Below are 14,644 nucleotides of genomic sequence, written 5' to 3'. Positions count from 1 at the left end.
AGCCCTAAATCTCTCACAAAACTCTCCTCTCTTCTTGTGTTGGTGGTGATTAGTTGGGTTGTTTGCTTGTTAATTTCGTTCTTTTACTTTCCCTATCTAATCAAGGTATGAACTTCGTCCTTATTTACATGTTTTATCACTTTGAACTTGTTAGAATGGTAAGATTAACTGAAATTTCGATTCATATGGGCGAATTATTGCTTTTAATTGTTGTAATGTGATTCATATGCTTCCCTTTCATGATTGCTAATGATTAATTGCTCCAAAAATAGCATAGAAATTGCCAAATTGGGGACGAATTTTCTAGGGTTTACAAAATCAAAATTGATTTTTGGTTGTTTCCTACATGTTGGATGATGTAATTGAGTACTATATGTTACACATACTATGCTAGGTGTTGGATTTTGGTGATTTTCATCTTAAAACTTGCCTTAAAACTCCGTCTTAAAAGTGCCCCAAATTGAAATTCGTTTTCTATATTTGGGATTTAGTGTTGGATATGAATGTATATACAAGAGATGAACTTTAGTATAGTAATGGTGATGTTAATTCTTGATGAATATGTCAATTTGTTACAGCTGTAGAGACCGTCTGACTAGTCCAATTGAATTGTTTGCTTCTAAAGTTGAAGGTCGATGATGACATGTTTTAAGTTGCCTTTCTATGAAAAACATATATGAACATTTCACATGTTATTAAATACGTATATGAAGTAGCATGTGAGCCAAGCCATGATAGCTGAATTGATTGAGTAAATTATGTTTATTAGGTTAAACTTTTCACAGTCATAGAGATCGTCTGAATGCCATAAACTGAACTTATACATATCAAATTGGGAATTGGTTGGTGAAAGTATGTACCTAGCTGAGTATTCAAAGTTCAATTGTATGAATTATGTGATTTACATGCCTATGCAAGTTTGTTTAAATTGTATGCTGAAACAGATGCCGAGACTAAACATAGGGACCCGTCAGAGTAAGAAGGGGACGGCTTCACAGACCGAGCTTGGGGGAAGGTAGTGGACCCGTAGTACCCGCGGTACCGGAGCACCCTTCGGTGGTGTTTGTAGATTTTAAGCAGAGAGCGATTTGTGGCGTTACAGAAACGCAAAATGAGGCCTACCCATTGTGTGGATACCACACTTCTTACTGACTTGGGAATTGAGACGGATGTCCGTCACATCTTTGAGACTTTGGGATTCACGGGATTGTATCGGCTGAGGAAGCATTCTTACCCTTTTCTTACTTTGGAGTTTATGAGCTCGTTTAATTACGAGCCAGCTGCACAAACTGTTGAGTTTCGGTTGATGAACACCAGTTTCCTGTTGACCATGGACCTTTTTGCGTCTCACCTTGGGTTGGCCAAGCCTCCCAAGGATTCCATCAGTGAGATCCCTTCTGAGTGCGGTGTCTGCCTCCTAATGCCTTGTCTTACCGGAAAGCCAACTCCCACCTCAAGCAACATGTTGATTAATGATGTTCAACATGTTACCTTGAGGATCTTTCTTCGTTCTTGTAACACCCCCATACTCCAAGTGCCTTACCAGGACCACTCAGGTATGAAGATATTACCATCTCGGTTACCCGAGGCATGATATTCATAAGACAATAACGAAACAACTTAAATAATATAACTTTAGTGAAAAGTACAACTGAAACCAAATCCCAAAATACGGGTACAAGTTCTTAAAACCAACTCTCTTTCAAATACAAATGTCATAAAACTAAAAGACTACAACGGAAGACTTCTATCGTCGACGGTGGCACCTCCCAAACTATCCCGAGACTCAACTCAAACTCGCTCAATTATCTCACCATCCCCGAATGGATCACCGCAGGTTTACAAAACAACAACCGGGGTCAGTACTAATCACACAACTCAATATATATCAACAATAAGATAAACAGACAGCTTAACTGTCACACACACAACCACACCAATTCCAACAATCTCAATCACCGACTGTCCACTGGACCAGCCCTGCCAGTGGGGGACCACAGCCGTACCCACCAAATTCCCGCTCGTCATAATGAGCGATAACCCTGTCCTTTAGTGTGCACATCCCCTTCCGTGGAAGGTTCCACGAAGGGCGAAACTAGGGCGTGAAGCCACTCCCGCAAGTGACCCCACTCAGCTGAGGACACGCCTCAAGAACCAGAGAAAAACAATCACAATCAACAAACCGTCACAATACAATTACTATCTTATTCAATCAACCACAACACATCAACAATCATCCCATTATGGGACTAATTCTGAGTAGGAAATCCTATCTGGAAAGCACACTATCAGACGGTCTCTACAGCTGTATTAAAAAGCTTCTTCTACGAAACCTCCTCCTATCATACAACATACAAATGCTACCAAATCACAAACTACTCAAAAACCCCCAAATCCCTAGATTAGGGTTTAACCAACTTAAAGGAAAGACAACAAAAAGGGTACATAGATCTTACCCTCGACGCAAGGATCTCAACGGTATAACCAACGATGAAAACCGACCTTCCAAACTCCGGGATTTGCTAACAATGCGATTAAGATGATGAACGTACTTGCTTTCTCTGTTTGACAGTAAATTAGGTTTTGCAAAAGTGTTTAGTATAATGACGAAGAAGGTTATATATCTTAATCGCATAATTAACAAAACCCGAGAAAAACTCCCCGTAAACCGGCTACTCGATCGAGTACTCAAGGTACTCGATCGAGTACCCCCTTACTCGATCGAGTATCCTAGTTACTCGATCGAGTACCCAACAGGTCAGAAACTATTTTAAAACGCAACTTACCCTTACTCGACAGAGTAAGGCCTACTCGATAGAGTACCCAAAGACTCATAAATACGGAGTATTACAGTCTTCCCTCCTTAAAAAGAACTTCGTCCCCGAAGTTCAAACCACTACTAAACAAAGGTACTCCCTCAACACTTCCGACTCAACAACCAAAACAAAACTCAACATAAAACGTGTTACTAACCCAACTCATCCCGACACACATACCGACACAACATACAAAAAGGGTATAAAACTCTTAAAAACTCGTCGCGATCATCTTCTACCCCCCTAAAAGAAACAAGGTTACGTCCCCGTAACCATACATACCTGATTAAAAAGAAAAGGGTAACGCTCTTTCATAACTTCCTCTGGTTCCCATGTAGCTTCCTCAGTCTCGTGGTTAGACCAAAGGATCTTAAGCAAAACTGTCTCACCACTCCTAGTCTTTCTAACCTTTCAGTCAAGAATCTTCTTAGGCACCTCAAGATATGATAAGGACTCATCTAGCTCTAAGTTCTCTGCCTCTAACACATGTGACGGGTCACTCACATACTTCCGTAGCTGCGATACATGAAACACATTATGCACTCTTTCTAGCGCAGCTGGTAAAGCCAGACGATATGCAACTTCCCCAACTCGCTCTAAGATCTCATAAGGCCCGATAAACTTCTGACTTAGCTTGCCTTTCTTCCCAAATCTCATAACCCCATGCATAGGAGACACTTTCAAAAGAACCTTGTCCCCAACCTAAAACTCTATGTTCCGGCGATGTAGATCTGCATAACTCTTTTGCCTATCCTGAGCTGCCCTCATCCGTTCCCTGATCATCTTAATCTGTTCCACCATCTCATGCACCATCTCTGGTCCTAAAACCACTGCCTCAGCACTATCGTCCCAACAATTCGGACTCCTACATCTCCTCTCATACAAAGCCTCAAACGGTGCCATACCAATACTAGTGTGATAGCTGTTATTATAAGAAAATTCTATCAAGTCCAACCTCTGTTCCCAGCTACCACCAAAGTCCATCACACAAGCTCGCAACATATCCTCAAGAGTCTTGATTGTTCTCTCAGTCTGTCCGTCTGTCGCAGGATGAAATGTTGTACTCATCTTCAAAGTTGTTCCCAACGATTCCTGCAACTCTTTCCAAAACCTTGATATAAATCTCGCATCTCTGTCAGACACTATGTCCTTAGGGACTCCATGTAACTTAAGCACGTTCTTTCGATAGGCCATAGACAATTGTGCTTTGGTCCATGTATCTTTCATTGGAACAAAGTGAGCCGACTTGGTCAGTCGATCCACTATTACCCAAATCATGTTATTACCTTGTTGACTCTTTGGCAAACCCACGATAAAATCCATGGAAATGGATTCCCACTTCCACTCAGGTACCGTTAAAGACTGAATCTTACCTTGTGGTCATCGCTGTTCCCCCTTAACTCTCTGGCATGTCAAACAACGGGCCACAAACTCAGCAGTCTCTTTCTTCATTCCAGGGCACCAAAACGTGTTCTTCAAATCTTTGTACAACTTATCTCCACCTGGATGAACTGAATATGGTGTGCAATGCGCCTCTGTCATGATAGTCTTTTTCAACTCCTCATCATTAGGAACACACCACCTACCATCAAACCTCAAACTACCATCTGTGTGAATGGAGAATCGAGACACTGTCCCCTTCTCTACTCCAGCTCTCCACTCCACTATCTTAGGATCCAACGCCTGCTTACCTCGAATGTCATCATAAAACTCAAGCTGCACTGTCATATCACGCATGGCATCTCCTTTCTGCATCATATGTATCCCAAACCTCGCTACCTCATCTCTCAGCCTCATCAAAGATAGAGTGCGCATACGAGAATGTACACTCTTCCTACTCAAAGCATAAGCAACTACATTGGCCTTCCCTTCATGGTAGATAATTTCCATGTCATAATCGCCAATCAGCTCCATCCACCTCCTCTGTCTCATGTTCAACTCCTTTTGAGTGAAAATATTCTTGAGACTCTTGTGATCAGAAAATACCTTAAAGATTGCTCCATAAAGGTAATGTCTCCATATCTTGAGAGCAAACACCACTGCACCCAACTCTAGATCATGAGTAGGGTAGTTCTTCTCATAAGGCTTCAATTGCCTAGAAGCATAGGCAATCACTTTACCGTTCTGCATCAACACACATCCCAACCCGTTCTTTGAGGCATCTGTATAAACCTCAAAGTTCTCGATCCCTTCAGTAATGCTAAGACAGAGCTGGGTCAAACGCTCCTTTAATGTTTGGAACGCCGTCTCACAACTCTCATCCCAACGAAACCTGTTCTCTTTCCTCATCAACGCTGTCATAGGTCTAGCTATCTTGGAGAAATCTTTCACGAACCGTCTCAGTAGTACCCAGCTAAACCCGAAAACTCCCGATCTCAAAGAACATTCTTTGGTGCTTCCCACTTTGTCACTGCCTCAATCTTCGCCGGATCCACAACTACTCCCTCCTTAGAGATCACATGCCTCAGAAAAGCAACTTTCTCCAACCAGAACTCACACTTGGATAGCTTAGCATATAGCTCATGCTCCTTCAAAGTCTGGAACACAACCCTCAGATGCTCCTCATGCTCATCCTTAGTCTTGGAGTAGACTAAGATATCATCGATAAACACCACTACAAACTTGTCCAAAAACTGTCTAAAGATCCTATTCATCAAATCCATAAACATTGCCGGTGCATTGGACAACCCAAACGGCATCACCACATACTCATAATGGCCATACCTCGACGTGAAAGCTGTCTTTGGTATGTCCACCTCTCTAATCTTCACTTGATGGTACCCCGATCTCAAATCAATCTTAGAAAAGACTGATGCACCACTCAACTGATCAAACAAGTCATCTATCCTTGGCAAAGGATACTTGTTCTTCACCGTCACTTGGTTCAGCTCCCTGTAATCTATGCACAACCTCAAACTCCCATCCTTCTTCTTCACGAAAAGAACTGGTGCTCCCCACGGCGATACACTAGGTCTAATGTATCCCTTCTCTATCAAATCATCCAACTGTTTCCTAAGCTCCTCCATCTCCTTAGGACCCATACGGTACGGTGCCTTAGAGATTGGCCCCGTCCCTGGTTTCAACTCTACTGTGAAATCTATCTCTCTTCTCGGCGGCAACCCCGGAATCTCCTCTGGAAACACATCCTCAAACTCTCCCACCACTGGTATCTTATCAACTGTCGGACCCTCTATCCGGTCATCTCTCACATGGCACAATATCAAAGGACATCCCTTCCTCTCAGATATGACTTCAAAGTGACAGCTGCAATCAACTTAACTTTGGGTTTGACTAGAAACCCACGATAAGACACACTAACACCCTTAGGACCTCTTAAAGACATTTTCTTTTGATGACAGTCTATCTTAGCTTTATACTTTCCCAGCCAATCCATCCCAACTATCATCTCAAAACCGTCAAAAGGAAACTCTAGCAAGTCTACAGGGAAATCAACTTGCCCAACTATCATAGGTACATCCCTATATAACCTCCCACAAGATACAGACACACCCGAAGGTATAAAAACTGGCTCACTTACAGACTCATATACCCTCAAACCCAACCGTTTAACATGACTCGAAGATACAAACGACTGAGAAGCCCCCGAATCAAACAAAACAAAGGTATGAATACCATTAACAAGAAAAGTACCGGTGATAACGTGTGCATCCTCCTCACCGCTTTCTTCTCCATCATGAATAACTTTCCATCGGTCTTCCGTCCACCTCCCGGACAAGATCTTGGCTGATGTGGTCGGCTTAGCACCCGACCCTTGATTGTTGTTGTTGTTCGTTGGTGGTTTCGATAAGAATTACCGCCGTTGCGGTTGCCTCCACTCTGGTAGCTCTGACTTCCCCGGTTTGGCCATGACCCAGCCGGTCTATTGCTCGCATAGCTCTGCGCAGGTCTCTGGAAAGTTCCCGATGCACTTGTGCACTCATGTCTCTTGTGACCTACCCCACCACAACTATAGCAGGTCACTCCCCAACTACCACTAACACTTCCATGACCACGCCCAAAGGAAGCCCCAGCACTGAACCCTGACCCAGAAGAAAACCCTTTAGACTGATTGTGGTTGCCTTTCTTGTGATTAGATTGGCCACCACTCTCGCTCTCAGACTTCCTTTTCTCACCACCTGACCTCTCCTGAGCCATCTCTACCAACCTCTCAGCTCTCCCAGCCCTCTCATAAGCTTCCTTAACATCAGTAAGGACTCCCACAGGTAACTTATCCATAATCTTAGGGGTCAACCCCCTCTCAAACCTCAGCGCCAGATTCTCCTCAATCAAACCCATATCCTCAGCATACCTAGACTTGTCATTGAACTGCCTGTAGTACTCGGCCACAGACATCTCAGCGGTCATCTTAAAACTGTCAAACTCTTCCTTCAACTTACTCCCAACATGCCCCGGTACAAACTCTTTTCTCATAGCCCTACGAAACTCTTCCCAAGGTATAGCAGGTAAACCTTGGTTCACATACAACTCCTTAGCACTCACTTTCACTGTATCCCACCACTTACCAGCTGCCTCCCTCAGATAGAATGTAGCCTGTTCCACTCTCATCTCATCAGGGCAGTGAACCAAATCTAATATGTTCTCCATCTCTCTAAGCCAGCTATCAAGAAGGTTCGGCTCCCCAACTCCCCTTGTACTCTTTCGGGTTAAACCTCGCTATATAGAGGCTGATTTTAGAGTGATCAACCTCTTTCTCCTTATCCTTATCCTTATCCTTCCCCACAGTCTTTAAAGCCTCAGTAAGAGCATCCTGATGCTCCAACATCTTAACGATGTCATCTATGTTCATAAGCTCAGCTCTCGCATACAAAGCAGTCTTCTTGGGCGGCATCTTGAAACTATAACAGAAAAAGGGGTGGATATAAACATACGCGCCAAAACCTAAAAACACGAAAACACGATGCCCAGACCCTACTCGATCGAGTTCCCAAACGTACTCGATCGAGTACCAGGCTACTCGATCGAGTGCCAACTATACTCGATCGAGTGCCCCAACATCAGACCCCAAACAGACCTTCTGATCTCTAACATACTCGACCGAGTAGCTAGGCTACTCGATCGAGTGACCCCCTACTCGATCGAGTGCCCAAAAACACGATTCTGGACTCAAAATCGTCAAAAACCCACCCGATCAAGTCAGTCCCACTCGATCGAGTCATGCTAACTCAGAAACGCTACCCTCATGCTATATCATATGCTAACATGCTAAAAACTTTATAAAACCAACGTTATATCATAACTAAGCATATAACGCTACGTATCTTTTCATACGATCTACGAAATCATTATATCATGTTATTAAACGCCACATTGTAAACATCCAACATGTTTTCATTCCAACAGCAATTCTACATATATCATCAACCTTTCTTTCACATTCTCAACTTCCTACCGCAAACACCCAACAGTTACACACACTTCATCACATTCACACACAAGCTAACCAAACAACGCATTCGACCTTGACATACACCCCACATGTGACCGGTTCAAAATTGTAGGGCGAGTTCGCGACTTCAGGACGTCTCCCAAGCCTTTGCATTAGCTCCTACAACCTTTACCCCGGGTTCATTGTAATTGACTCCCTATGTTCATTAGGTTCATTGGTTACAGGTTTTAGGATCGTCGCTCTGATACCATTTGTAACATCCCATACTCCAAGTGCCTTACCAGGACCACTCAGGTATGAAGATATTACCATCTCGGTTACCCGAGGCATGATATTCATAAGACAATAACGAAACAACTTAAATAATATAACTTTAGTGAAAAGTACAACTGAAAACAAATCCCAAAATACGGGTACAAGTTCTTAAAACCAACTGTCTACTGAAATACTGAAATGTCATAAAACTAAAAGACTAGAGTGGAAGACTTCTATCGTCAGACGGTGGCACCTCCCAGCTATCCCAGTACTCAACTCAAACCTGCTCAATTACTGCTCACCATCCCCGAATGGATCACCGCAGGTTTACAAAACAACAACCGGGGTCAGTACTAATCACACAACTCAATATATATCAACAATAAGATAAACAAACAGCTTAACTGTCACACACACAACCATACCAATTCCAACAATCTCAATCACCGACTGTCCACTTGACCAGCCCTGCCAGTGGGGGACCGCAGCCGTACCCACCAAATCCCCGCTCCTCATAATGAGCGATAACCCTGTCCATCAGTGTGCACATTCCCTTCCGTGGCGGGTTCCACGAAGGACGAAACTAGGGCGTGAAGCCACTCCCGCAAGTGACCCCACTCAGCCGAGGACACGCCTCGAGAACCAGAGACAAACAATCACAATCAACAAACCGTCACCATACAATTACTATCTTATTTAATCAACCACAACACATCAACAATCATCCCATTATGGGACTAATACTGAGTAGGAAATCCTACCTGGAAAGCACACTATCAGACGGTCTCTACAGCTGTATCAAAAAGCTTCTTCTACGAAACCTCCTCCTATCATACAACAAACAAATGCTACCAAATCACAAACTACTCAAAAACCCCCAAATCCCTAGATTGGGGTTTAACCATTTTAAAGGAAAGACAACAAAAAGGGTACATAGATCTTACCCTCGACGCAAGGATCTCAACGGTATAACCAACGATGAAAACCGACCTTCCAAACTCCGGGATTTGCTAACAATGCGATTAAGATGATGAACGTACTTGCTTTCTCTCTTTGACAGTAAATTAGGTTTTGCAAAAGTGTTTAGTATAATGACGAAGAAGGTTATATATCTTAATCGCATAATTAACAAAACCCGAGAAAAACTCCCCGTAAACCGGCTACTCGATCGAGTACCCAAGGTACTCGATCGAGTACCCCCTTACTCGATCGAGTATCCTAGTTACTCGATCGAGTACCCAACAGGTCAGAAACTATTTTAAAACGCAACTTACCCTTACTCGACAGAGTAAGGCCTACTCGATAGAGTACCCAAAGACTCATAAATACGGAGTATTACAGTTCTATTTCGAACCTCCTTTATGATAGACCAGATATTAGTAAACTGAACAATCATGAGATGCTGCTTCTGATGTCTTACCTTAACCCGGAGCGGACCGAGAGGGTGGTCTTTAATGCTCCTGCCATGGTCTCAGGCCGGCCTTGCCTTGATGGCTACTTCCACTACCCGGTACTTGAGTTGTGGTGCTATCGCCACTCGGCTAGCTGAAAAGCTAGCCTCCTTTGAGGCTTCTTCTGAGTATGTTCCTCTGGCTACACCGGTGCTTATTATGGACCGAGACTACTACCTCGACCTGAAATGGTTGAGAACTTTAGCTGATGGCAGCCTAGCTTGGAGGGTGTGGGGCATGAGCAGGATGAATATTCCGGCTCCTAAGCACTTCCCACCGACAGAGTCGTTAGACCCGGTGGTAGTAGCTGTGGACTCCGATGAGGAGGAGGAGGATGATGATGGACCTCGATAGTTGCGGACGTACCTCATTGATGACACGATCCTCCAGGTGATGCCCGAGCCGAAGAAGGGGGAGAACGCGGCGGCAGTGGAGGAGAGGCTCAGGTTGGGGAGAGAACCCATCGAGTGAGGGAGAGGACCGCTGAGACTAGACCGCGACCGGCAGCACCACCGCAGCAGCACCCTTTTCCTTGTTACCCCTACCTCGACACCCCGGAGACGCGTTCGAGCTACTTGGCAGAGAGAGTGTCATCCACCTTGACACTCCGGAACATGCATGAGATGGCGTATGCTCAAGGGATTGGCACCGAGGGACCGCATCCGGTGTGGTGGAGCGGAGTTGGGGACTATAGTGGGGTTTTCCACTCTTACGGGGTGGATCAGTCAGCTTGGGGGACACCTCAGTCCTTTGCTTTTGGTGGCTTGACCCCATGGTATGTGAGTCCTGGAGCTGGAGCGGCGGTTGATGCGGGTATTGGGTCATCGGGAGCGGGCACCTCAGGAGGAGATGGTGGTGGAGATGAGCTGATGGAGGAGCAGCAGCAGCAGCAACAGGAGTAATACTCCTATTCGTTATCCTTGTTTATGGTCGATGGTGTTGGATGTTGGTAGTTGTTGTTAGTTAGAACTTTTATTTTGGATTTATACGGATGGCCATAAGGCCGAATTTTCTGGTTTGACCTTGTTACAGGATTGATTTTGGGGGTCGGGAAGTCATCCCGACTCGCGTTATGTGATGATTATATATATATGTGGTGTTATGACAGGATTTTCCAAGATTTTGACTTGTAGGTACTCGACAGAGTACCCCATACTCGGTCGAGTAGTTGCAGGTGTGACAGAAATGAGGTATTCTGATCTCAGGGCTACTCGATTGAGTAGCCAAGACATTCGATCGAGTAGCGGGCACTCGATCGAGTACCGCTATATACTCGATCGAGTATCACTATTACAGGAACGTTTCACTAACTAAAATTGTTTAATGGTTATATAATTACATGTTTGGTATTTAACATGGTTATTAATGATTAGTAACATGTTTGAACCGTTCATTTCATATGTTGGAAGTCGTGCTTGGTTTTTAGAGGCGTATTTGTAACGAATCGTGAAGTTGTAATTGTTTTATGGCATTCATTTTACATCCGTATTGTCTACTAGTTATATTTCACCGGGAGTGCGTCCTTTCATATATACAAATGCAAATGATACACACATGCCTTCTTGACGGTGGCTAGTTATTCGAATATGGTTGCATATATCTTTATGGTTTACTGGTTGTACGAGTAATATGAGTAATGTCAATAATGAATAATATAGTTTGGATATATGTCAAGATGTAAGTAGTAAGTAACATATGTGTAGTAATTTGATGGTGAACTTCAGGGACGGAGTTCCTTTTTAGAGGGGAAGAGTAATGTCGCAAAATAAAAAAGGCCGATTTTGAAATTATGTTGTTTGTTTATAATGTTTTTTTTACGACTTTGGTCACATTTCTTGTATGGGAGTATAATTGTTTGCACTTGTTAGTGGAAGTAACTTGTATGTCAAAGTAATGTTGTGTCGGTTGGTATTTCAAGTACTAGCTCGTAGAGGTCGATCTATATCAAGCGTTAGACAGTGATGATGATGACATGGGGGATGGTATTTCCGGGGAGTAGTAACCTATGCGAAAAAAAAAGAGATAGATAGTGATGTTGTTTCGTTTCCGTTTTGTGTGCCTTGGTTGGGTGAGTTTAACTTCGGGGACGAAGTTCTTTTTAAGGGGGGAAGACTGTAATACCCGCCCTTTTAGAGACTCTTTGACCAACGTTGACTGACCTCGGGAGCGGTAATAGTCCTTAGAAGTGCGTGCCAAAGTTACCTTGGGTTGTGAGTTATGTGTGGTACTCGATAGAGTAGAGGCTACTCGATCGAGTAGCTTGGATACTCGATCGAGTAGGGGACACTCGATCGAGTGGAGTATGTGGGCCACTCGATCGAGTAACGGGTTTTCAGCGAGGGTTTATAATCGCGTTTTGTTAAATCCGCAAATCATTTCCGCCTCATTTCTTCAGATCCTTAGGACGCCTCTTCCCCTTCCCTTCACCATATAACCTCCATGGAAGCCTTTGAAGGTTATTGTGCCTTAGGAGAGCATAGCTTGAGTCGGGTAGCGGTCTTTTGCCAGGTTTCTTCTTGTAGGTATGTCGTCATCATCATCCGTATCCTTGTCTTTGCAGTTAAGGTTTGTTTGGTAGTGATAGATGATTGTGGTGTGGATATAGGTGTTGCTTGATTGCTGGATATTTCGTATGTTGGCATGGAGTGGTTGCAGTTGCTTAAAGGTAGGTTCGCCTACTCAGTTTCTGTGGATAGTCTAGTGTGTCGATTGTCGTGTCATTGTTGTTGTATTGTGGTTGTGTTTGTGTGGCAGCGTATATGCGGTAGTCGGTTGGTATATACAGTTTGTTGGTTGTGGTTGTATTGCAGCTGTCTGTGATTGTTTGTCTCTGGTTCTCGAGGTGCGTCCTCGGCTGAGTGGAGTCACTTGCGGGAGTGGCTTCACGCCCTAGTTTCTCCCTCCGTGGAACCCGCCACGGGAGGGGATGTGCACATTAATGGGACAGAGTTATCGCTCGGTATGATGAGCGGGGATTTGATGGGTACGGCTGCGGTCCCCCACTGTGTAACGCCCCGAAATTTCGGATCATTAATATATTTCGAAAATAATTAATTAATCAAGTAAAATTTGACATTAATATATTTAAAGTAAAAATAATTCAAAGAAATATAATTTTATTATATTTTGAAGAAAAGTATTTATTTTGATAGTTTTGAAATGTTTAAAAATAGTTTAAACCGTGTAAAATCTTTTTTTTCGAAATAAGGGCGTATCGGGGGGAAAATGACAATTCTTTTGAACGTTGGGTAAACGAATTTGGAAATGGGTAGTATGAATATTCAATTTTCTTGTAATCTCGTGTTTAAGAACTTTGGTCTTGACGGAATTTGCGTTTGACTTACGGTTTTAATTATTATCGAAACGAGTCAAAACCGACTCGTAAAATCCCGACTCGATCCCGCTCTTTCCTTTCCTTTCTTCCTTTCCCGCGGACCAGCCCCCTTCCCCTTCATTTTTTTTTATGATTTTTCCCCTTATTGTCTTCCTCATATTCCAAAACACCATTTTCATACCTTCAAGCTTAAAATCGACACAATTCCTTCATTTCTTATCGGTTTTTCACGAAATTTACCTTTCCGGAATCCCCTCGTCGCGATCTACAACTTGGTATAATTTAATTTCAGTTTTCTTGAAGTTGTTTTAAGATGAAATTTCGGTATTTTCGGTATTTGTGCTTATTATTGTGTTTTAATTGTTTATTTAGGTGAAGGATTGGAAGACGAGTTCGGGGACTCGTATATTGTAGAGGATAGCGGCTAGTTGTTGTTAGGGTTTGGGTTTTGAGGTGCTAATTGCTCTTTTTCTAGCTTAAGGTAACATATTTCGAGTTACTCGACGAAAGATCGTCACATGCTGAGTTGTTTTTGTATGTTTGGTGATTTTTGTTTGAGTAGTAGTTTTCACATGTTAAAATTTGTTGTATGGATGCTAATTTATGCCTTTTGTTAGTTTAAATTAGCAAAGTGGAATTGGGAACGGTTAATTAGTGTTCAGACGGTCTTTTACTAAACAAAAATGGAGAAAAAATGGTGGTGTAGGGGACGGCCAGCAGGCGGCAGGCCCACGGTAGCCACGGCCGGCCTTGGGGTTGGCCCGGGTTGGTCCGTGCTTGTTTCGCGGTTTTTCGTACAATATTGGTCATTCTAGGTTGATTAATGCTATAATTAATATAAGTAACAAATGGGTAGTATTTTGGAATTGAATCATAATAGTAATAAAAATTATGTTAATGGTAAAATTGTGCTTATATTAATAGTTATCACATGTTAGGATAGTTTACAAAATGAATTTTATAGAGATAATTGTAATGCTTTGTTGATTGTGCCGAAAACTGAGCCTTAGTCCCTTTGACTGACGCGATGTCAGTTAATTGAGTGATTGGTCAGCCGCAATTTGACCCGCACTGCCGCAGGTCAGGGGTTGCGGGTAAAAATTCGGTTGAATGATTTATATAATCGGCCTTTTTCTTGTTTTAGGCCATTTATCAAGCTTTAGTTCACATGTATAGCTTATTGAATTTAATAGTGTCTTGTATTGTAGAAATGGCCCTAGTTTTCCCTAAAGCCTTTAATATTGTTAAAATTTCTAGAATTGGAAATTAGTATTGAATTCTTATTGAGGATTCTTTGGTTTATCTCATTTGAATAGACATTTATATAGCCTTTCACATGATAGAATGTTAGCATTTAGGTTGGTAAGTTGGACTTTTTGCC

This window comes from Silene latifolia, chromosome 2, assembly GCF_048544455.1.
Source record: "Silene latifolia isolate original U9 population chromosome 2, ASM4854445v1, whole genome shotgun sequence".
In the NCBI taxonomy this organism is placed as follows: domain Eukaryota; kingdom Viridiplantae; phylum Streptophyta; class Magnoliopsida; order Caryophyllales; family Caryophyllaceae; genus Silene; species Silene latifolia.
Note: the sequence above shows the minus strand (reverse complement) of the source record.